Source organism: Xiphias gladius, chromosome 1, assembly GCF_016859285.1.
Source record: "Xiphias gladius isolate SHS-SW01 ecotype Sanya breed wild chromosome 1, ASM1685928v1, whole genome shotgun sequence".
Classification (NCBI taxonomy): domain Eukaryota; kingdom Metazoa; phylum Chordata; class Actinopteri; order Istiophoriformes; family Xiphiidae; genus Xiphias; species Xiphias gladius.
The window spans coordinates 23,779,618-23,805,904 of record NC_053400.1 but is presented as its reverse complement, the minus strand read 5'-3'; positions in this window follow the sequence as shown (position 1 = coordinate 23,805,904).

Sequence of the window (26,287 nt, the reverse complement as noted above, 5' to 3'; positions counted from 1 at the left end):
ATTGCCTGGCAATAGAAAGCATTCGTTATTTCCCTTTTTCCTTCTATGTTGAGCCATTCATCATTTGTTTTATCTGTACTTGCTGCCTTGTTTATTTTGTTAATTAAGTCAGCGTCTCATGCCTGGAAAAATAAAAAGATCAGAATTTGTCACATCTTTAAAAAGTATACCAAAATAGGCTCACAAAAACAATTACTAGTGCTCATCTGCTTTATATGTTCACTAATGTATTTGTCCTTCTGTTTTTTGTTTTGTTTTTGCCAGCTTTTCATCAGCTTCAAAAAGTACGAACACCATCTGTTTTCTCTGAGGCTAACAGACAATGGTTGGTAAAATAAAAGTCCTTAGAGCCATTTTTTTTCTCCTCCCCAGCCTGAACTGCTTTCTATCATCTCAACAACTCTGGTGTGCTTTGTTTAAAATTAGATAAAAATAACTTAATGACTTCCCTTATTTCCTAAAAGAATTTACTTCACCATGCCTGTAATTAACCCAACTCATAATACACATTACCATTTTTATAAAAATTTACCTTACACATTAGAACCACTGCGGATTAAATTAAATTTTGTATTTTTTCATGCCTCTGGGTCATGATACTTTGGATAAGCTCCTTTAGTTTTATAGATGGAGGGAAAAGGAAGTGTTGCTGGTTGGCAGAGGTCTTGATACCCAGCTAGGTCCTGCCACATGTCAAAATGGTGTTGCAGTGGTTACATGCAAGCAACAAGTCTACAAAACCTTTAACTGACTGGCTGCAAGCAGACTGTAGCTGATGTGAACTTGAAGTGGGACAAACTCCCACATGTAGTGGGCACAAAAAAAAAATGGAAGTGGATGCAACAGTAACAGTGGGGGTAGCAGAACAGCACAGAGTGTAAAATCCTCTGGTATTATAGACGCTCTGCTACACCTGGCTATGATACTTTTGCAGGGAAATGATGATGTCTCGCTCATTAGAACATATTATTCAGTAAAAATGCAGTTTTGATCACACCTGTTGCAATCTTACCTGCATTATCAAATTTATCCATCAACTGGGACATCTTCTCTCCACATGCTTCACGAACAACAACATTTCTCACTCCCATGTACTAGCTGATTAGCTGCAAAAATGTCATCCACTTTCTTATGTGTGAAACAGCCGTTTTTGTCTGGAATATACAGGTTTGTTTCACTTGGTTGCTTTGGAAATGACAGAACCAAAAGCAGTGCGAGCATACCGGCAAAAAAAGTCTCTGCTCTTCTCTGCAGAGAAATGGGAAGAGAAAAGATTTTTTTCCCCCTTCTTCGTTTTTCACATTGAATGACTCAATTTCACGCTCCATTGGCATATCTGGGGTGACGCACCATGAAATCAGTCCAATTCTGGGATTTCAGAGGAACAGTATTTTGAAACCTCCTGAGATATGTGGCCATATTACGTTCTCCACCTCTGGACAGATTACGCTATTATGAGACAGTTGCAAAGGTAAGACTGTGGTGATGCTATGTTCCCTTCATTGATAAACTGGTTTCTAACACCACTCTGAAAAGAAACCATTGAACAAATCACATATGATTCAACTAAAGACATCAATTCATTTTGCAACTTAACTTATTTTCTTCACATTGAAAGCTGAGAGCAGACAAATGGGGGGGGGGGCTTACACACACGCACACACACGCTTGGGAACATGGAACATGTTTTTTTTTGCTTGGCAAAATTGGTAATGATCTGGTGGAATGAAGAATGATCTTGGGGTTCCAGGTTTGATGTTAATACTTTTGGCAGGCCGTTTTCGAAGCTTTTGTTAATCAGAATGAACCCTGTCCATATTTGACCCCTTCATTCAGGGGGAAGTCTTCAGGTCATCCAAGCCAATTAACATTCATTAAGGAGTCACCAACATTTGACCTTTATGTCTTATTGCATTTATTACAATACACCATTATGACTGCAGTTATGATTTATACATACAAAGCTGCCTATTATTACCAATATGCAAAATAAGCTTGATTAATGCTGGCTCATATATGGCAGTTCTGCAATAAATCTTACCTTCATGAGGGTTATGATGTTCAATTTTAGACAAAACTGTTTTAACGAAGTGGTGATACAACTATATGGATATTTTGGAGGATGTAGCTAGTGTTAAAGTGATATATCGCATTAGCCAGAGGCATTTAATATTTTGTATTCCCCATTTACATGAATAAGGTTAACGTGTTTTCATGTAGCTTTTTTCAGGAAGTGGACTCAGTTGCAGGCACAGGGTCACTTTCTAGGAAATAAGTAACTGGAGCTAAGCAAGAGAAGGTCAGCAGCCAGCAGGGAGAACAGGTGGAAGACTAGGAATGGGCAAGCTTGGGTCTACTGAACACCAGCAGGCGGTCAGCTGCAGGAAAGGACTGGCAGGTGACTGAGAAAAGCAGGCTAGACACTACTGGACTATGGCAGGATCTTCGCATGACCAGAGAAGGTGAAAATGAGGTAAACTAATAAGAGAAAAGCAGCAAGAATATCTTACACCTATGGTAAAATTGCAAGCTAAGACTCTCTTGTCAGGACAACAAGAAATATTGACAAACTGAATGAGGGGTCGGCTGAAGTGTCTCCCTTAAATACTCTGGAGCAATAAGCAGCATCTGGGAAGTAATCAAGGAGATGTAGAGCAGCTGGGGCTGATGCAAACCGAAGTTACACACAAGCACTCAGCCATGACAAGCTTTTATATAAAAATTTCAGCTTCATCTTTGCTGAGTAAGCTGTTGACAGGAAGCATACATGCGATAAAAGTTATAATATGTTAAAATACTCACACAGTACAATCTCACCTGCTTGGAAACAAACAGTAGCTACTTTCGTCACCTTATAGACCCCTTTCTGTTAGTTATGTTACAAATTCCTCAGCTGGAAATTAAATGTAATTATGAATTCCAACCTACATGTGGCAGTGGTTAAAATAATATGATAATCTTTAAATTATCAGTCATGACAGAAAATCTCCACCTCCTCTGCCTCTCCGCTCCACGTTGCACGTTTGTTGAAGAGATGCAGCCACCAGGACCATTTAGTCTGCAACTCTGGAGCTTTTCACATTTTAACTTATGGTGATCAGTCCCGTCTGTGTCAATCCCCATCCTAGTGAGGCAAGTATTTAGCATCCTTCTCAGGGATATCATTTTTCTTTCGATTCCAAACCGTCATCCCTCGAGATTAAGAGGGGGGTGATCATCTGGCATTGCAGTCCCCTCTCTAGCCTTATCTGTCCTTGCTCTAGCTGTGACACACTGGCTGGCTTTTCAGGTGGAATAGAGGAATTAATGTGTATTTTTCAAGTTGACATGCTGTAGAGATTTGTTTTATTTCTTGATGAAATTCGCCTCTTTTCAATAAAAATAAAATTCTGTCATAGAGATATGTGATTTGAATTTTTCTAAAAAGAATTATAAAAAATATAAGAGTTTGTACCAATACCTTGTACTTGTGAAAGTGTTCAGCCTCATCACTACTTGAGACAGCTTGTCCTGCAGTTGACTTTGATTTGGTTCACTATTCACTGATTTACAAATATGCATGCAGTAGCAATACATCAGCTTCACCTTTATGATAGTAAATGTTTTTTCTAAATTACTTTTTGAAGTTCACTTGTAGTTTTTCCACTTAATTATTTGCCGGAATGCAGAACTAGTAAGAATAATATGCTACATTAATAATTTAGAATATGCATAGGGGATGCGCAGGCAATTTTTGAGTGCAACTAAATTGGTAATGTTTCCAAGTGTTACTGGCACATACAGGTGGATATCGTCTGCATGATAATTAATACCTGGCAAACAAGATGTCATAGAGTAAGCATATAGTAAAAGAATAAGTAGCAAAAGAATAATTGACCTAAAAATGAGCCTCGTGGCACATCACAAGCGAAATGAACAGTAGAACAAAGCACTGTATAGAACAGGATGTGTTCAAATGTGTGAGACCACTAACCAATTTTGTTGTTAAATACTGAAGAAACAATTGCTTTGTTATACACTTTCAGCTAATGTGTACCAAGCACATATAAAGGTATTTTTTTATTTGAAGCAAATCAGGTTTTAGGATGAAAATTTTGGATGACAACTGGTCATCTTTAAGCCTGTGGATTTAAAATCCACAGGTTTAGTGTTGTATGGTTATTTTCTGAGGGTTGCTATTGAATAGCTTCTGAATGTAAGTAGGAGAGTGGTGCCAATGTGTATTTTAAAATCTTGTCAGACAACCGAACGAGTATGAAATAGGGACTAAGGCAGTCACTTCCAAGCCATTTCCAGGCTACTACTCTGCAATGCTAAAATTCTGATTTTATAACTGCGAGGTCATCTGAAAAAATCACCATACACATAAGTTAAAGGCAATGGCTGTGCTGTCAGTTCAGCTATACTTAGACTCAAAGAGAAAGTCAGAAGCTCATTCATGTCTGTGTCAACTGCCGTACGGTCAATTAAATGAGGCGCACAGAGAGGTGTGCCTCTAGGGAGAAGCCCGCCCTCGTGCTCGCAGGGCAATACTGGTCACTCTTTTCTACAGAAAGTAGCTAAGGTTTGTCCAAAAAAGTTAGGTCACTAGGTGCCTTTATGAAGAACACTCGCAAAAGGAATGTGAAAAGTCAGTTAATCTAGCGACAAAGGTTCTAAGTTGGCAAGCACTGCCTGTAAACATCCCCCGGACAATGTATTAGAAACTGTTTGCACAAATTCATTTTGAAAGAGCAATGGCCTATGGGGAAACTCCAACACACGGCCGGCCAACCACTTGTGTAACTCAGTCACTCAGTCAGTCAGTCAGCGACATTCGTACTTATAGGACTGGCCCAACTGTTGCAGTCCAGCCGATAAACTCGCGTTGACTGCAGAGGCATCTTATCAGATTTCAAAGGGTTGATCTCAGCCACTGAGTAAAATTGTATGTTTTTTCTAAGTTCATCAACATCACAGAGGCTCAGTTTGCCTTTGTCAAGAGGGGGCAACCAAAGTTCAAACTTCCGCAGCCAACTGGAAAAGCTCTGCATGTACATGGACAATCAACAGCAGGCAGGGAAAACGATTCACTTTAAAGTCTCTCTTGAATGCAGCAGAGCCAGGGATGATTTATCTTACAGAGACCATCCCGAGCTTTCTGACATTGACTTTGACTTGTCATGAAAATGTTATGTTGCTCGCTTCCCACTAATTAGTGCAAAGTTCTTTTCAGAATAAAATACTACTAGAGAAAAGCATGGGATTTTCCGACTTTTTTTTTCCAGTTGTACCGCCATAATGGCTGCCTTTTTGCAAAATTTTCTGAGGATACAAGAGGTAACTTCATGAATATCAAATGGACCTCGCTTGTTAATCTGGCTTGAGGATGTTCATTGTTAGAACAAATAAGCAAGACTCTGCAGTGTGTGAACACAAAATGATCTGTTTTTGGCAAATACAAAAATGATGGAAGCTCAATTTTGATGGACACCTCATGGATTCTGAGCTAACCTTGACTCAGATATTTTTATGATCTGACAGGGGCATACTACTAAATTGATAATCCACTTTATCTCCTGCTGATTACCTCAAATGTACATACCCTGACAGCCGTTAAGTGTTTAACCTGATTTCTTTATTCTTCCTTGACCAAGGATATTTTTTGGCCCCCAGAAGCTCATTTTTACTGACCTTCCCTCTCCCACTGTGATTCAGAAAGCATGTTTTAGTACACTTTAAAACAACAGAATCCAGTTCAGGCAGGTTTAACGACCTTCTTTCGCCATGATATTGTTTGGTAACATCCATAACACTAGCTAAATTTACATGTGATTTAGCCAGTAACATATACTGCAGAGCACAGTCTGTCTATAAACAGTTTCCTTTTTTTCATACCATTTCAAGCATCTGCCTGTGTTGGCAGGGCATGCTGTTTATACATTTAATGGGCCTTAGAAAACTGTACAATCATTTGGATGTTTTGCATTTTAGGTTAGCTATAATTTAGCATAAGTGTATGCTTAGTCCTACCCCTATTTTTCAAATAGATGCCTATGACTAAGAACCCATAATACCCATATGTGTATCTATTATTATTATTATTATTATCATTATTTACTGTATTTAAAGCCTTTCTTAACTTACCTTACCTTTCTTTTTTTTCTCACAAAGTGAGCAGTGAATATTACTAAGATAAGGACTAGTTACAAAAGTCACACCATGGATTCCAAGGCAAGACATCAGGACTGCATTTTACACACTGTTACAGGAATTAACCTTAGAGTTACATTATATTATCTAAGAAGACACCCCAACAAACCATGGCTATCCATTATTTATTTCATCTGCTTATCATTGGGTTACAAAATGATGTAGTGGAAAGTGTGATGCCCTTTTTTAGACATCATAATTCCAGGCCGGGGATTTCCACTGAGGGTGTTAAGTTCGAAATGTCAGCAAGGTAAATCTGGACTCGCTCTTTTTGAGAGATTGTACTTCAACATTGAAAGATGGGCTCCATATTTCCTCTCTCTGTGGGCAAAGTCTAATGTGATGAAGATGAATATGATCACATCCAATTACATTTTGCAGTCATTACTTACTGCAGTCCCCGTAATATAGTTCCATGAGTAGGGCTGTGGTGAACATGAAGTTATAATAATGATGATGACTGTCCATGTTATATTTTAACGATAATGTCAGACCAAAGGAAAAGAGCATTGGTGAACTTGAAAAGAGTTGGCACCCACAAATTAAAAAAACTTTTGATAACCACATCCTTTTGATGTCTACATCCACAGCAATCCAAAAACCATCCTAACTTTAAACTTAACTTTTTAATTTATAGGACACTCCAAAATCAACATTCATAATTTTATTCATAAGGTATAAGTATATACTGTACAGAGGAAAATCTAGGCATGGCCATTACTTGATTATATAAGATGCAACATGAGAGCAGCAAGATATACATATATATATTTAAGTTTAATTGATATATATGTATATGCGTTATTCCAAAGAGTTCATTACAGAAATGAAATGCTAGGAGTTCTTACACAGACATATCACACTTCACATCCTGGAACTCTGCACCTCATCATACTCTAAAGGTATGCAGTATGTGTAAAATTGTTCTGGTGATGGTTAGTTGCCACTTATTTTAGACTATCAAGTCTTGTGTTTGTGAAACAGCTCAAACCAAACCACAGTATACAGTATTTTTGTTTAGTATTAAAGCAGGCAATAGTGTGGATAGAAGGCTGAAAAAAGCATGTTTGATTAGTTGGTTTAGAATAAAACCACTCGCATACCTGTTACTGTTCTACTGGTCACTGTATATCATCCACCTGTGCAATTTTGCTAAAACAATGGTGGATTACGTAGTTTTCTCTGGACCCTGACCAAAGCTCACGTGGTACGACATGTATAGCCAAATGTCGTCATCCAACCGCTGGCTGTCACGATGGTGTCCAGCAAACAATGTGGTCTACATAGACAATTGGAAGACCCTCTGGGGAAGACCTGGTCTGATTAGGAGACAGGACATTCATCCAGCTTTGGATGGTGCAGCTCTAATCTCTAGAAATCTGATGGAGATTATTAGAAAGCCAAGGCCGTGACATCCCAGAGTTAAAACCAGAAGCGAGGTTGCAGTCCTACATGCTTCTCTGCAGTTTTCTTAGAGCTGTCACCCTCCCAAAACTCACCAAACCCCATAGAGACTGTGTCTGCACTGTGGCCACTTTCTAAATGAAATAAATCAAAAATCAACAAAAGAGGAGTAATTAATGAAAATATAATAAAAAATAATACAACTATTATAACACAGCCAAAAAAGGCAAGACACTTAAATGTGGACTATTAAATATGAGATCACTCTCATCTAAATTCCTATTAGTCAAATATTTAATAACTGATCAAACTGATTTATTCTGTATTACTGACACCTGGTTGCAGCAAGAAGAATATGGTAGTCCAAATGAATCAACACCGACAAGTCATATTAATTCTCACATTCCTTGAAGCACAGGCTGAGGAGGAACCCTAGACCTAAACTTAGTTATAACTCATTTGACACCCAAGCTGGAAAATGCAAAAACCAGTTCAACTAGGTACCGATGTCGTCTACCTGCCCCTTACTTGAATTTTTACTTGAATTCTCAGACTTTTTATCAGAGTTAGTTCTTAGTACACACAAAGTAATTATAGTGGGTGGTTTCAACATTCAAGTAGATAATGACAGCAACAGACTTGGTTATGCATTCAGTTCTCTATTAGACTCATTTGGCCTTTCTCAAAATGTAAATGAATGCACTCACTGTTTTAATCACACCTTCGATATTGTTTTGACATATGGCATAGAAATTGAACCTTTATTAATATTTACCCAAAACCCTCTTTTGTCTCACCTTTTTTAGTAACATTTGAGTTCATAATAATGGACTACACAGCATTTGGGAAAAAAATCCATTACAGTAGATGTCTACATGATAATGCTGTAACCAAATTTAAAGAAGGAATTCCATCGTTATTTACTCCAATGCCACATGTCAATACAATGGAGGACAGCAATCCCAACTTTACTCCCGCACAGGCTGATGATCTTGTAGATAGTGCTGCAGCCTCACTGTGTACGACATTCGACATAGTTTCCCATCTGAAAAAGAAGGTAGTGAATCAGAGGAGGCTAGCCCCATGTTACAATTCACAAATGTTTGCTTTAAAGCAGACAATGCAAAAGCTGGAAAGGAAGTGATGTTCCGCCAATCTAGAGGAATTTCACCTTGCCTGGAAAGATAGTCTAATGACATATTTAGAAAAGGCCTCCGCAATGCCAGAATCTGCTATTATTCATTATTAATAGAAGGAAATAAGAACACCCCCAGGTTTCTTTTCAGGACTGGAGCCAGGCTGAGAGAGAGCCATAGCTCTATTGAGCTATGAACTCCTTTAAATCTCAGTAGTATTGACTTCATGAGCTTCTTTACAAATAACATTGTAACTATCAGAGAAAAATTGTAACCACCTCCTTCCCACAACTAGCACAGATGTATTGTCCAGTACAGTACTCATAGAATCGACTGTAACACCTGATTTATATTTAGACTGCTTCTCTCCTATAGATCTCTCTGAGCTAACTTCAAAAGTTTCTTCATCTAAACCATCAACTTGTCTTTTAAACCCTATTCCAACTATGCTGTTCAAGGATGCTTTACCTTTCACACTTCCAAATTAGATCTGATAATCGGTCTTTATTAACAGGCTACATTACGCAGGCATTTAAGGTTGCAGTAATTAAACCTCTAATTTAAAAATCTACTCTTGCTCCAGATGTTTTAGCCAATCATAGACCAATATCCAGCCTGCCCTTTATATCTGAAATCCGAGAAAAGGCTGTTGCAAACCAACTATGTGACTAGATGATTATAGGCATACAGAATGATATGTTTGAAGATTATCAATCAGGATTTAGAGTACATCATATCACAGAAACAGCACTGGTGAAAGTTATCAACAACCTTCTCCTCATGGCCTCAGACAATTGACTCCTCTCTATCCGGCCAGATCTTCGTACTTTGACACCACAGACTACAAGATTTTAATACAGAGACTGGAACATGTTGGGATTAAAGGAACCGCATTAGGCTGGATTAAGTCACATTTATCGGATAAATTCCACTTTGTATATGAACAAACTGGAATTTATCCAACTTTTCTGTGCATGCAAGAGTCATTGTTAACATGATACTAATCAGGTAACCAAACTTCAGGTATCGCTTAAAGAAATAGAGGCCTGGATGACCTGTAATATTTTACTTCTATATCAAACAAAACTGATGTTACTGTATGTGTCCCTTAAACACCTCAGATAAACATTATCTAATCATATATTTACTTTGGATGGCATTACCTTGGCTTCCAGTTCTACTGTAGGAATCTTGGGGTCATTTTTGACCAGTCTCTATGACAGCCTTCTTCCACCTGCACAATTTTGTGTGAATTAGAAAAGAAAAAGGATGCCACAAAACTAATCCATGCATTTGTTACTTTTAAACAGGACCACTGCAATTCCTTACTATCAAAATGTCCCAATAACTCTGAAAAGCCTCCAGTTGATCCAAAATTCTGCAGCGTGAGTACTGACAGGAACTAGAAAAAGAGATCTTATTTCTCCAGTGTTAGCTTCTCTGTATTAGACCCCTGTAAAATTCAGAATAGAATTCAAAATCCTTCTCCTTATGTACAAAGCCCTTAATGACCAAGCTCCATCGTATCATAAAGACTTCATAGTACCCCATTATCCCAATAGAACAACTCGCTTTCAAAATGCAGGCTTACTTGTGGTTCCTAGAGTTTCCAAGATTATAATAGGAGGCAGAGCCTTCAGCTATCAGGCTCCTCTCCTGTGGAACCAGCTCCCAGTTGGGGTTTGGGAGGCAGACAGCCTCTCTAAATTTAAGATTAGGCTTACAACTTTTCTCTTTGATAAAGTTTATAGTTAGGGCTGGCTCAGGTGAGCCCTGAACCATCTCTTAGTTATGCTTATATAGGCTGAGGCTGCTATAGACCGAGGCTGCTTCGAAACCTCCCATGACGCACTGAGCAATCCTCTCTTCTTCTCTTTCTCTCTCTCCCCATGCATTTATATCACGCTACTGCATGTCATTAACTTTGTGTCTTCTCTCTCCCATATTTTGTGCTTTTCCTCTCTGTCTTCTCTGTCCCTGGCCTTTAGGATCCAGATCTGCCACTACTACTCAACCCTCATCATCTTCATTATTATCCGTTTTATTATTTTTTTTTATCATTATTAACTGGTGCTGCTGTCATTGCTGCAGGTATTGTTAATAATATTATTACACCTATAAGTATCACTGTTATTTGAATACAACAGTATATACAGCTGTTCCTGATCTCCCTCTCTCTTCTACCACCGCCTCTCTCCCCCATTTCTCTCTTCCCAACCCAAACAGTTGAGGCAAACAGCCACCCGCCCTGAGTCCAGTTCTGGCAGAGGTTTCTTCCTGTTAAAAGTAACTTTTTCCTCTCCACTGTCGACAAGCGCTTGCTCATGGTGGGAACTGTTGGGTTTCTCTCTATAATATTGTAAGGTCTTGATCTTACTCTATAAAGTGCTTTGAGGTAATGTAGGTTACCATTTGGTGCTATGTGAATTGCAATGAATTGAATTAAATTGAATTGAACAAATTTTTAGCTGCATATGGAAACATGTTGATTCGGTTTGAGAGAGCACAGCAGAAATTATTATTTTTGATCTTCTTTTGAATCTGACCTGATCACAACCTAATGACAACAATACTGCATCATTCATGCATTACACTCCCACATGGCTAGCCTTTTAAACAGCACTGAGCTTGCTGTCACGTGACTGTACTGCTTGCTCATGTTGACTGTAAATGACTGGATAAAGTAAAATGTTGAAGATTCATTAATGGGGTCGTATCTTTTGATTACACTAACTACCTCTGCCTCTATCATATTTCGCAATCACAGCCAAGTACATTAAATAAGAAGTGAATGGGTGCTCAAGAGATGGCTTAAAAGTCAGGATGTGTTCTCTAAAAGTGATAGGTATCAAGCAAAGTGTACAAGTGAGTCACGTTTGGTCACACATATAGGCTCCTACCTTGTCAAAAGCCAGATCCAACTAAAGTGTGTGAGGTCCTTCCTCTGTGTGTGTGTGTGTGTGTGTGTGTCTGTGTGTTTTTGAAACGCAGGCAGTCATTAAATAATCATCTTGTGTCTGACTTTGTTTAAATCAGATATGGAGAGCTTTTTTGTCCTTCATGACATTTTGATCTCTGCTTTGTCATTAAGTGAGGGGATGTGATGAAATTTACATACCCCTAATTCTTCAGCCTGCTGACAACATATTTTTCCAGTGACAGCCATCTTTAATATTTAGAAGAGTACTTTCCAATGCCCTTCAACTGTGCCTGCAGTATTAATGTATCCTTAATGGGAAAGGTTCCATAAATGAGTCTCAAATGAAGCTAGACATTTTAATGCTTGCTAGAATGGCTGTTATTTCCACACTTGGCAATAATAGTCTTTATTGCATATTTAATAAAGTGTAGGCTCGTATTAATTGTTTAGCAGCCAAGGACTTCATTAAGTGGTTGTTATGTTCTGGATGGTTCTTCCCAGTTTTCAGCAATCCCTTTTTCCCTTCTCATCTATTCTAGTTATATACAGCACAACACTGATTAGATTAATGCATTTTTACAGCTTTTTTCATTCAGTCACACTGGAGGAATGCTTTTGTTTGTGAGTGGGTAGGGAATATACAAGGAAAGTTGTTATTGTTTCTAGTTAATAAGCTTACTTAGTAACTAATAAAAACATTTATATTTTTTTATGTCCATTTGTAAGGAAGGGAAGTCAGGCATGCTCTAACACTTATATGGTGATTTAATCATGAAGATCACGTTTGAACTGTAGAGTAACACTTGGCGTGTGTATGTCAAATTCATTTGTTTGTTTGTCTTCTGCACAGCAGACACAGGGTAAGCATTGAAATGAAATGGTTGAATGCCAAAACTCTCAATATTAAAAGAAAAAGGAACACATATAGTAACATATAGACAAAAACAGGACTAAAGCAAAAGTGAGAAATAAAAATAAAATTGAAAACCAAAATTAAGCAGAAAATAATTTAATCTTTTTGTGAACACAAGTCTGATAAACACCCTCCACGAAAGCATCAGACCTGAATGTTATCTCATCTCTCTCCTCAAATAGATAATATGTTTTGTAGAAAACATAATCAATGACTGTATTATGTTCAGAGTCAACTTTTTTTGAATGAATAAATGAAGCACTACATTTATTAACACTAGTGGAGTCACCAGGACGTGATTAGGGTGGATGGTGGGCTTCACACCAGATTGTGTCTGAAGTCACTGTGAACTTTTTCTTTATTAAACCAGACTATAATCTCTCCCTAACCTTAACCAATTGCAGAGAGTGTAAACGTAACCATAAAAAAGTTTTAAATGCTGTAGTCACTACAAGTGGATATTGTACTGAAAGATCAGATATTTTGGTGAAAAACAAATAGGTTGTCTGTCAACTGTCCATTTTACTGATATGTTCAGTATCAACGTGTAATTTTGTAATTTGCCAAATACGTGAATTAACAACATATTGTTATTACGATATTAGAAAAACTTAATCTGGTCGCAATTACGTTTTCTATAACACATATTTGCTGTTGTAGTTTAGTTGTACAGAAACTTAATTTCTAGAACACAGCATTGTACAGCTGACTGAGACTGCAGAGTTGGGTGGTAAGTCCCTATGGGTTCGTTACTATGAGTGACCTCTTTCACATTCAGCATATTCATTTGGTTCATTGTCATTATAACATTTCAATACCCACTTAAAAATAAGCAGAACAGGTCTTGTCATGTTATTTACATTTGTGTCAGCACAAAGATCATGATGATAGGACATCCCAGTGATCAAAAATGGGTGACTTGTTTTCCCTCTTAAAAAAACATATTAGCTACTCTTACTATATTTCCAACTATCGGAAGGTATTAGCTACTTAGCTTTATCATTGTTGTGTTTGAATATGACAATATAAATTGTTGATGTTAATCAGTGTGCTTGTAATCCTGCTCTTTGAATGCCTGCATCAGGGGAAATTAATTCTCGTCAACTGACATTTCTGTAAAGCTCTCCATCACTTTGTTTTCTTGTGCTGCTGTTGCTATTTCCCCTAGAGACTGCATAAATAAAAAGCCGTTCAACTCTACTACAGTACATTACTACAGTAAACACCAGTTTTATCTTGTCTGAAATTAAATTGAATTGTTTGATTGAACGTTGATGCAACAAAAGATTATCTTCACATCATTATAATTTAGTATAAACATAAGCTTACAATTAATAGCACTTCCATGATTAGAAACCTGAAAGCAGTTTTGATTAAATAGGTTTTAATATAATTATTGACCATTTTTAATGATAAATAAAATAAATAAAGAAATTTATATTTTTAGCGGGTGCAGCCTTTCATGAGCCTATTTTTTTCCAGCAAGTCAACAAAAAGCTGTGATTCCAGAATCCAAAATTTCTAAGAACCATTTGATTACATGAAAAGAACAATTTTTCCCAAATGGTACCATTATTGGACCAAGAAAATTAGAAGATATATTTACCTCCAGAAGTCGAACTCACATAAGATAGGATGCCATAATTTTAGGAATCATTATGAGTTGTCTGCAAAGAGTTTTGAACCACAGTCCATGCCTTTTGAACTTACTTCAAAGACATCAGAGTGCTTAGCACTGTGGTTTGACAGCTTCACACTCATAAAGACAGGCTGATCTTTGTCCCCTTTGACCATTTAATTCCCTGAATGGACTCAGGCTAATTGGAGATCATTATCACGATGGTATGATGTATTAGAATGATGTCATCCCTCTTGAAGATGTATAGAGGCATTTGGAGAAAAAAGGAGAAAAGATATCTTAACAGCTCTTGACACACAAATGAAATATTTTTTAAAAAGACTTTTTGTCCACGGAAATGCAGGTTGAACGATGATGATATAGAGAAAAATTATTGCTGTAAATTCAATATATCAAAATTGGAGAACTTAAGATTTTGAAAAGCTTTGCGTGAAATTAGAGCCTTACCATACAAATAAAAGTTGTCATGGCACTCTCTTAACCAGAATACATGGCAGTGAGGAAAAAACCAAACTATGTCTTTCAGTAGGTGCGCTAAATCAGTGGGTGCAAAGTTGAGTACAACACTTGAGTTAGCATCCCTGTGATTCAGCACACAGTCTAATGTACTAAGTCTGATAAGTGAAGGGCAAAGCCACCCTCATGCATTTTCATCAGCAACCCCTGGACAAGACTCAGACACACATTTCAATACCTCAGAGAGCCCTTACACAACAGATAGGCAGACTGTAGCTGTAATGTACATCCCAGAACAGCCATTATTGGAAAGAGGTTGTGAGGATGTCGTATTGAGGAGACAGTTAAAACAGTTTAATGAGAACTTGGATACTTGCTTAAAAAATTTACGATAAGGGATAAATTGAGAGCGTCCGTCGATAGACAAGCCTCAGCAAAGACTAAATAGAACACCTAAATCTAGATTAAGGACCACATATACCAAAGACCATGGCTGTCGGTGTGCACGCGTGTGTGTGCACGCATGCGTGTGTTTGTGCGTGTACTGCACATATACAGTGCTTCACTAGAGCTTTGTAGTAGGGGTCAATATCTTGACTCGTTCCCTGCATAAGGCTTTTCTGAACCCTCCAACGCATTGTCTACCTCAGCAACCTTTCCCTGACAGCAGAGAATGCCGGCTATAAATACTGCCAGCCAGGAGCATGACAATACATCCCAGATCAAATATACAAATGTGTTTTTCGGAAGTCAGCAACCAACCATCCATAACTGAAGTTGAGTGAGCATTACTTTTGCATGAAGGTTGTTTCAAGGCAGCTTGTTAAGCTCAGAAAATGCATGCCAAACCATTTGATTCCCATTTCCTTTCTGTCCTTAACATTCTAAGAATTGTTCTAAACAGTTTGGTTCACATTTAGCAAGTAAATATTGCATTCAAAAGAAACAAATCATGTTGTGAATGCAACCGTGAACAATGATCTTTTTTATGGCATGGTGCCTCATGCCCCAATTGTGAAGTGTCCATTTTGATTTGTTGTGTGCACCAGAGGAAGTAAAATGTTCCAATCTATCCATGAGTGAAAGTTTATATATGATGAAAGAAAGGGTGAATAGTCAGTCTGCATTTTGTTACTCAATATCTCAGTTGTTATTTGACAACTAGTTACTTTAAGGGATAGTTTAGAGTTTTGGCATAAGCTGCCATGATTCATTAACTGCTCCAGCAATATTATTGATGAATGCATGCTAAATGAGAAAATCCTGTTAATGGGAAATCTCCCTTTCTGTGAGTGGTTGGCCAGACTAAAATGGAGAACAACACGCAGGTCCTAAAAACTGAAACATTTTACCGGAACTGAAATAATGAAACTAGTCCGATGTAGCGAGGAGGAGAGGGTTTTTTTTATAATCTTCCCATGTGGTGAGGCCTAGAAGACCTCCACAGGGAAGTGACCAGGAGGAATCCATACTACAGTAGATGACTCAGTCTTCTTAATACAAGCACCATGCTGTCTCAGTGAGTCACTGAGCTTCTCACTTTATCCAGTTGTGACACCAAAAACTAATTTCAGCTGCTTGTATCAACAAGCCCTTTATTTCAGTCAGTACCCAAAGGATGTCACTATAGTTAAGGGTTGGTACAAAGATTGGCCAATAAATGGCCTTACACAAAACCTGTATTACTGCAGTCAGTGCTCCTAAAAAGGTAATCCTTTTAATTATTGTATGCATAAGACTCCAAGACACCTGAACTTATCCACTTAGGACAGCTGGCCTTCTCCTCAATTAGACTGAACTATTCACCGTTTTCTAGGACAGAACCACGGTCTTCCACTTGGGACTGCTTATATTCATGAAGACCATGTCACAGTCAGATCCAAACCACTCCAGTGCTCATAAGTAATCAAAGGTCTACTGTGCTAAAGGGACAACATCATTTACAAATAGTATCAATCCATTGTAAAGTCTTCAAACCTAACACTCTTCAGATCTAGGCTGTGTCTTGATATATTATCCATGTGTATCATAAACTGGAGAGGTAACAAGTGGCACTCTTCTAAACTCCCATGACAGCACTTCACTCCCAGGAAAATATTAGTATTTTTTCCTTAATGAATCTGCCAGTCTTTTCCAGAACAGAGACAGAGGCTGAGTAATACCATTTCAAGGTTTGAACACACCCTCTGGCCCCTGTCTCTAAAAATGAGGCCCATCGCCCTGTTAGCCAATGTAAGGGTATTGTTTTTCATACTACATAATACTGCAGAGACATGTCAGCCATGGTAAACCAACAATATCCAAAGACAAGCAAGCATGTTTGTTCATGAGGAACCAAATTAACATCAATTAGTTAAGCATATTATCGCAGTTTATACTCAGTGATCGTGGTTTATTCAGTGTTATGTAGATATAACTTAAATGTGATAAAATATGAGTTTTTACTAAAGTGTTTGAGCCTAGATGTCTATGTAATAAAAATATTTAATGAACCAAACTTAATTTCAGAAGAAAAAGATAATACTTTCACCAAAATGTCCCATTTTCTATAGCACACTATGCTCTCAATTGATCAGTCAATTAAATTGAGAATGGTATCAGAAAGTAAAATTCTGCAAGCAGGGACTTTAAATTGTAACTTATTCTTTTGCACCTATCATTATTTGCTTGTGAAAATTTTAGATGCAACAGTATGTATGAACTCTTTTTATTAGATTTTGTAAAACACTGGAAGTGAAACACAACAGGGAGGTAAGACAAACCTGGACATAGGCCAGGGAAGAACCCATTACATTTTGTGGCAGATGTGGAATTTGAATTTTTTCCTCTGAAGTCTGTTGTATGTTGTTTGGCACTGGCCTCAGCGAAGGTATGCACTCGACTGAGCACATCTACTAGTTTCTAACTGTGGAACACACAGTGGTGGACAAGAATAATGATAGAAGTAAAATTATTGTGCCATTTTCAAACATGGTCATCAGGTTTAACACTATGTGATATCTTTAATTAATCATTATTTAAGCTTGAAACCAATACTGTATTCCATGAACTGAGAGGATAAAAGGTCACCCTGTTCTATCAGTTTCAATTAAATTCAGATGTGTTTGGTGAATTATACTGCCTATTAGTGAAAATTTTGAGGACTTTCCGGTCATATTTTATACGTTATATAGAGTACATTTAAAGTCCAAACTTGTATCCTTATGATAAGTCATATCCTGCTTTTGATCATATGTGTGATGTGATGCTTACTTGAAATATACCATAAAGTAACCTGAGTTTTCATATCCCTGTATACATGATTATAATGTTATCTGACTCCCTGACATAGACAGATAAAAGTACTTTAATATTCCCAATGGGAAATTGTTTTGTTATAGCAGCCAAGTCACATAAATCACAGTACAAGCAAGATAAGAAAACTCAAGGAGGTATGCAAAAAACAAAAAACAATAAAACTAGAGTAAAATAAACTGAGTCTGAATTAACACCTAGTACCTTATTCTAATGTGTATTTAATATACACTATAGAATTATATTAATACACTGTAAATTTATAGGGCAAGTCAAAATCAAGCAGATAATGTATTGTATGGCAAAATACGTAATTGAGCTTATATAGATCACCAACACAGATTCTGTTATTTTTGAAGTGATCTCAGCAATTGAGGATGAATCTGAATTTGTTGAGGCTGCCCGGATACTGCCGGCTCGATCTTGTTACCAGTAAAGGAAGATGATAGAACAAGTGATAATTAATTTAACCTTGCTCATTACAGGCATATATCATTTATTTCACAAATATATCATTTATCATCATATTGAGTAATTTTTGGACATGAAATGACTCAAGTGGAATATGTGCCTTTGTAGATTAAAGTAACTGATCACAAACCTGAGTGATGTGTCAACAGGTCACAGTATCTTGGCCCCTTTTAACCCAACTAGAATATTCAGTTTCCGAGACCCAGGCCAAGGCCTTACCTGGGTTTTCTGTAATCAGGATATGATGAATACATGCAACAAACTCATGTAATCCCAAAACTAACTCCAAACAAGGGTACTAGTAGTTTACATATTTGTTATCAGCAAGAACTCTACAGTTTCCTCCACAAATTCAGCAGACTGTCATTGGGTGTAAAAGATTTGGCAGTAGATTACATTATGATACACAGATCGGTCTGTGTATCCCATGTTCTGGACACACATACAAAAACACACACGCAAAGAGCATGTTACACTCTGCAGAGCAACACTGATGGAGAGCCTGTTTGTTTCCCATCTGTCTCTTCCTTTCAGTCTACTGAGCTGTTTTCTCTCTTTCCTGATGGGGGAATTTCACTCAGTCTTATTTGATTTGTAACTGTGCCTTTGCCATTTTGATCACCCTGGCACAAAAACACAAATATGTGTTGATGCATCACAACTTTTTTCCTGTAATTATTGGACAAGTATTTATTGAAACAGTTGGAAGCTCTCGTAACAACCAGATTCTTCCAGATCATTTGAATCTGACTACACCATGCGTTACTATGTTGTTGGTGACAGTGTTAAGTAATATTTTTACTGGAGGTGAATCAACTCAATAGGGAATGTACCAATGTTGTCAGTTCCAATAAGATACAAAATTAGTCTTATTTGACTTTGCTGGTGATTTCAGGCTTAGCTATAGCATATGTTTCTCCTCATCATAACCATAACTTTTAGTTTTTTGGTAAAAGATACACCATTAAACCAAGTTATTAAACCGTCAGTGTGGGAACACTATTAGGGAGATTCTTCTGTTAGTCTGTTAATATGAGCATTTCTAATTCAAACAAATGGACACCACAAGCCACAAGCTAGCTTGCTTGCTTGCATGCTAGCAGTGTAGGACCAATCAACAATTCAAGCCATGCAGCTAGCTGAAGGATAAGAGTAGAAACTTTTTTTGTTTCCAGAGTCACAATTCCCTTCTATAGGAGAATAACATTTAAATTCAAAATGTCAACCCTTCCCTTGTAGGCTTGCTTCTATTGCATGAATTGATTGTTATTGATCATGACTGATGTTCATTGTTCAACTCACAAATGTAATTTCCATCTTCTGTTTAGCATTTGGAAGAGAGACGTGAAAAACATTTAAAACATTTCTGTCATTCTTGTTTATTTCCTTGTTTTTGATGCACAGTGTTGTGGATTTCAGTAACCTCTACATTCTGTTGTATGCTATAAACCATCACTGCTGTACATACCAGCAACTGTACATTAGTCATTAGTTTGTTACCCCAGTTGAAGCCAATTATAACTGATCCTGGAAATCCTCCACACACACAGATCCATTTCAAAGGCTGCTCTCTGATGGACGATGTTTTTCAGCTGCATCTGGGGGTTTGTGTCCACCGTCCCATGAAAAGGTCACTATGCAGCTAATTTACTGGTGTGTAACTAATTTACAGTACTAATTTTTAGTCTCATCAGATGTTCATTGTGGGTTGATAGATAAAATAAATATTGTAACCTCACTGATAATGTTATAGCAGCACTAATATGCTCAGTAAATCAAAGGGTTCCCTTTGAAGGACTAATAAGGACATAATTCACATAACTTTTTATGTGTATATTCACTATGAATATCAGTGTGAGAATCACACGTCTGTGTTATTGTTGTAGTTTACCTGGTTAGCATGTCACTATAAAACAATGCAGACAAAGAAGATTGGTGAATGACTTGTCAGACTACTGTGGTGAAGAAAGATCACAACACACCTAAAAAGTGATGCTATTAATATCCACAGGAGGTGGACACAATAGTGCAAACAGTTGGTTGTCATCAAGGATACACTAAATACCGTGTGATTGAGACCCAACCCAAGACCCAACTCAGTCTGGGTCCAGGTAGAGCAGCGTCTTATTGCCACCAGTCTTAGGTCTGTGCATCAATATGTCTAATACCAGAATAGATCTGAGGTTACCCCCTATCAGCTCTATTCTTGTGGTGTGCTCTAATCCTAATGGGAGAAAGATGTGTTTTTGGTTGCATAACAGAGAAGTGAATTATGAAGTGCAGAATAAAATGACATATATTGCTCTTTTCAACCACGGCCACTAGTTAATTTGTGGTACATCATGCTGCTGCCATTGTTGGTATTCTGTCTCTGTTTGGTTCTGTTCGAGTTGACTGCCTTTTGGATCGTGTTGAATTACCCTTGGGTCTATTCGAATAGTGTGACTGTCCTTGGGCCCTTTTCGGATCACTCTCCTTTTTTCCAAGTTAATTTATGCAAGTCAGGATGAATGGGTTTTCCACAGGGCTATTTCGGAACTGGTCCAAAATTTGGGAGCTTTAATAGACTTCTAATATGCATGGAATGCAATACAATAATTCTGCAACAAATACTACTTCTGTAAAGCTGATAATGTTTCACTTTGTTAAAACCGTGTTACTGAAATACTGTTTCAAGTGCATAGTAATGATTTACACCATAGTATGCAGTGTCATTCCATTGAAATTAATTATATTGAAATGTAAATTTGTTCCACCATCACAAAGGAAAAGACATTACTGACACTGTAAAAAAGCACAACAAACAAACCAAATGGCAAAACCCCATTTGTGCAGCCATGAGACATGTTTCAATGAAAATAAAACCAGGGAATGTTTTGTTCTGTGTGTGTGAGGTTTAAATCTGTCAAAACAAAAAGAAAAGGGTCATATTAAACATGTTGGTATTAAACATATTGTGACATACACTACAATTGGAGATTTAAAAAATACATAATAGCAACAGTCAAATGTCAAACACTGATTTTTTTTTTAACTTGAATGAGATGTTGCATTCCTTTTAGGATCAAAAGAGACAAAAATTCCCCTTTTGTACTCTATAAATAAAGCAGAAAAAAAATTTACTTTACACAATAAAAGCTTACGAACACGGTATTTGTCTTTATATTTGTATTTGGACATGCTCATTGTTACAATCTCTATTTACATTATATGAAAAGAAATATCATTACAGCAGACTTGCTCTGCCAGTTCAGAAGAAAAACAAGTCAAACTACCAATTTTAGTGTTAGCCTTGTTCTGACATTTAGTTGAATATGGTTTGGTTTGACTGTGGCTTTAAGAGTTTTTAAAATCTCAAGGCATTCGTGAGGGTGAAAAAATGACCTACTCTGGAACAATTAAAATTGTTTTAATATAAAATAAAAGGTGTTGGTTCTGTCTAATATGAAAAAAAGAAATATTCACTTCATCAAGCACTCTTATTGTGGCAGAAGGTGTCAAACTACCACAATGTTTTCTTTTCCTCCTCCTTCACTAAATAAGGGTTTTATTTTACTGTCTTCTGTCATTTGTTGTAAAGAATGTATGACGAGTGTCATCACCTCTACCCAAATTTGTTTACTTCGGGTTAAAAAGTAAACGATGTATTAAGAATGAAGTTACTTCCAAACCCAGATGTCAGGTGCTTAGATCTTACAGCTGAAGGTGCAGTGGACCATCTTTAAAAGGGAAAGATATTATATTAAATCTTTAAGACTAAATCATGTTCAGCCTGGCACTGTACAGTGCGACATGAGCAGCTACACAGATCTTGTGAAGGGCCAGTGAAACTGACAAGTACATTAACTGTGATTTAGGTCCAGTGTGTACAGCAATCTTCAGGGCAAATAATTTTATGTGTGTGTGTGTGTGTGTGTGTGTGTGTGTGTGTGTGTGTGTGTGTGTGTGTGTGTGTGTGTGTGTGTGTACTTGTACTTCTACTTCTATCTTTGTGAGGTCCAGTTTGAGGTATAGACCTTATGGAGTGAGGACATTTTGTCTGGTCCTCACACCTTCAATGGGCTGTTTGAGGGTTAAGACTTGGTTTTACGGGTTCGGGTTAGAATTACGTTTAGGTTAGGGTTAGGGTAAGGGTTGGGGTTAGACATTCATTTGTGATGGTTAAGGTTGGGGTAAACAACTAATGTAAGATAAAGAGAGCGTGTGTGCGCATGTGTGATGAAGTTACTTTAATTTAAGCCAAAACGGGACTTGGAGGTGTTTGAGAGTTAAAGTAAATACTCAGCACGGCTTCTGCAGGCTGGAGCAGGGATTTTAATATTTATTGTGTGTAGTAAAAAATAAATATTTTTGTCATTGATACATTTTTGGGGTTTTTTTAAAACTTGCACTATCATGTTGCTGTAAAATGTTAGCACGCCATAGTTTTACACTGCATAGCCCCTGGCTTCTATCTCTCTGGAGGTCCGGAGGGGGCCTCCCTCACCCTCTATAGCAGGATTGGTTTTGATGGAACATCAAAAATCCTGCTCCAGTTTGCCCCCCCCCTCCCCAGAGAAATAGAAATAGTTGCTGAGGTTTCACTGAAAAATGAAGATGCAACAAAGTTTTTAAAAATGTTGGGGGGAAAAAAAATGTAGTACCAAAGTACTACAACAATACTCCTAAGAGCCACTAATATAAACTGCATACACTATATGTCATTGTGAATTGTATACTTCAATGGTTTTTCTAAATACTTGTGCCTGTTGGACACTGTAGTGCTAATGGAGTGCAAAACTATATGATATTATCAATAAAAGTACATGTAATCTCTTATTATTTATAAAATATTTCTCAAAGCAAGATTTTTAAATGTTACAAATGATATAGTTAAATTATTTATTTTTTGAAAGACATAAAGAAAGCCTTTGTATGCATTAATGTCCCAGTCTGTGTTCATGTCAGACAATTCTACTGCAGGCTATGGAGGTTCCACTTTTCATACTCAGACATCGGCTCCTCCCGACAATTTTTTAAAGGAAATTACAAAAGCACTTTTTCCCTTATATCATAAAAGATTATCTTAAGTAAAAAATGTTGTATTTATTTTAATTTTTTTTCAAAATGACAAAAAATGGTGGTACACACTAGGTCGGCGTAGTTCAACAGTCCACTGTTGGTAAGGTAGGAATGTGTGTGTGTGTGTGTGTGTGTGTGTGTGTGTGTGTGTGTGTGTGTGTGTGTGTGTGTGTGTGTGTGTGTGTGTGTGTGTGTGTGTCCATTACCGTCTTTGTGTAGAAGCAAAGGGTCAGGGTCACACTCCAAATCACCGAGAACCCAGAGGGAGCAGACTGAGCCCGTTAGAAATAGTGCAGAGACAAGCTTAACCTATTTTTAATAGTCCCTCCCTCTCCATCATTCCCTTCCCAGACCTGTTGTCTGTAACAGAAGGTTGCTGTTTTGAAGGTTAAAATACTATCAATAAACTGACATTGAATAAAGTCCACATAGTTATTTCAAGGCTTGACACTATAACATTTTAAATGTGCAGTGAACATGTCTGGTTGCTTGTGTTAAAGAATTTAAGAAGCAACACTTCCAAGATAACCTTAGTTCGAACAGAGTAATAAATAATACTGAAGGGTAATTTAAACACTAGGAACTGATAATGGAATCAAAAAACTTACCTGTGAGGTAATGAACAGTTTATGGTTGCAAAACAGTGCAATACTTTGCATGTAACTATTCTTAGACAACAGAACAGTTGAGTAATTAATATACAGCGGAACTGACAGCTGCAAATTATGGCTATTTCTTGATGCCAGAATAATAATTTTACACTACATTACAACAGGTATTTACAATTCTGAGACTGAGGGTGCATACTTAACTTCATCAATTAAGAAAATAGTTGTGGAGATGTCAGATACTCCACTGAAGCAAATCTTTAACAGGCGGGGATGTGCCATGTGTTATGGCACCAGCTGCACTGGCTTCCCAATGGGAAATAGTTTTGATGTTTTCCATAACTGCCACTCTTCCGCTTCATCAGGATCCCTCAAAAATGTTTTGACAGGTAAACATGTGGTGATGCACACCTCAAGTGAGAGATATTACACATCTTGAAGAAAGACTTTCAAGGTGGACTGTATTGCTGACGGCAATGAAGGAAAAAGGGACATTTTACGATATTTTAGTCTCAAGTTGTACTCTGTATGGCTCAGCAGTCTTCCACTGGTAAGAAGTGGCTACATTTTCTTTTGCATGTTTTAGTTTGGCTCACTTTTAGTTTTGTTTATTTTTAGCTTTACAAACAGCATACAAATATGTGAAAAGTTGTAGGCTTATACAGTATATGTATGTCCCATTGTGTTTCTATGCTTTCTTACTAACAAAATAATATTATAGTTAAAGTTGTAGTCAGGACACCCCACCTTTTCATCACAAATACCACTAGGAGACAAAACGTGGGTTTTGATTGAATATCTGAAGACTTGCTGGGCTCACTAAGTGAGCATATCACCTTTTTATAATAAAGCCTTCGGATATGCTCAAGACTTTCCAGATTAACCTCTCACACTATAATAAAGGTGTCAAAAGCAACATACACTAGATCTAGCGATACAATCTTCAACCTGGAGCGACTGACGTTTTGATCTGATGATACAATTAACAGCAGGAGGCAAACTTTCGTCATCACCCTCGTGGTCACCCAGCTGTGAAACTCCAAAAAAGGACAAGACAAGATACAGACATGATTGGAACAGAAGACAAAGGACTGCATTCAATATTCAAGGTTATGCTTCACAAAGAAAATAATCAGAATCAAATACATAGTTGATCAGCAGTCTTTTCCTCTCCCTCTTTTTTTCTTCCTCTCTCTTTCACTGGCACAGGCAGCTCATACCTAAGTGACATCCTACCGACTCTCTCCTTCCTTAAGGTAAATGTCTGAAAGTAACTTGAATCTGTTGTTCAAATATTCGGTAATCCAGTTAATATCATGAAAATCAGTTCAATACCCAGTATTCCATGATGTAAAATGACTGAGTTGTAAAAACTGTATATATATACTTATTACACTAGACTATACAACTTCACTTCATTACATTGTTGATCAAACGCGTCAAAGCGTTGTTTAACCATTTTCACTCTATTAACAATATTGAAGATCATTTTGAAAATTAACTTGTCTTATGCCATTCGGAATAATCTCCCTACTGCACTGTGAATTTTGCTTTATTCTTTTCTTTTTTTTCAATGCAATATGCTCTCACATACCATTTATGTATATCATTGTTGTTTGACCAGAGTGAAAAGCTGAAGTGTTTGATCTTGGCACGTAAAACTTCTATTAATTAATCTCCCTATAGTAAGTCATTTCAAAATCAGCTCCCCGTCTCTTCAAACAAAGAAGAACGAAGCACGTCAGAGGAAAGCACGAATATCCAGTTAATATTAATCCTTCATGTATTTAGTTGCTTATGGACATGTAGCTATAATACATTTTTTCATGTATTGCTAAGTTTGTCCTTCTATGTCCTTTTAAGGCAGAAACAAAAGACCCCTGAACTGAGAGCTTAACTACTTCTGATTATAAGCATGGTTAATTAGTTTTATCAATTTTCCTTATATAAAATATAAAGTGGTGCCCTATGGGTGCAAATTTTTATTTGAATCTAAAGTGTGGCCTTTGTTTTACTACACAGTAAGTAAGTATATGTTTTTTCTAATGATTATATTCACAGGGTCGTCTGACTGAAATTACATATAACCTCCACTCTGCTACCTTGTAATACCTGAATTACATTTTAATTTGTTTTATTTTTACACCTTCTTTCAATAAATCTATGTGAACTTCGCAGGTATTATAAACTTAA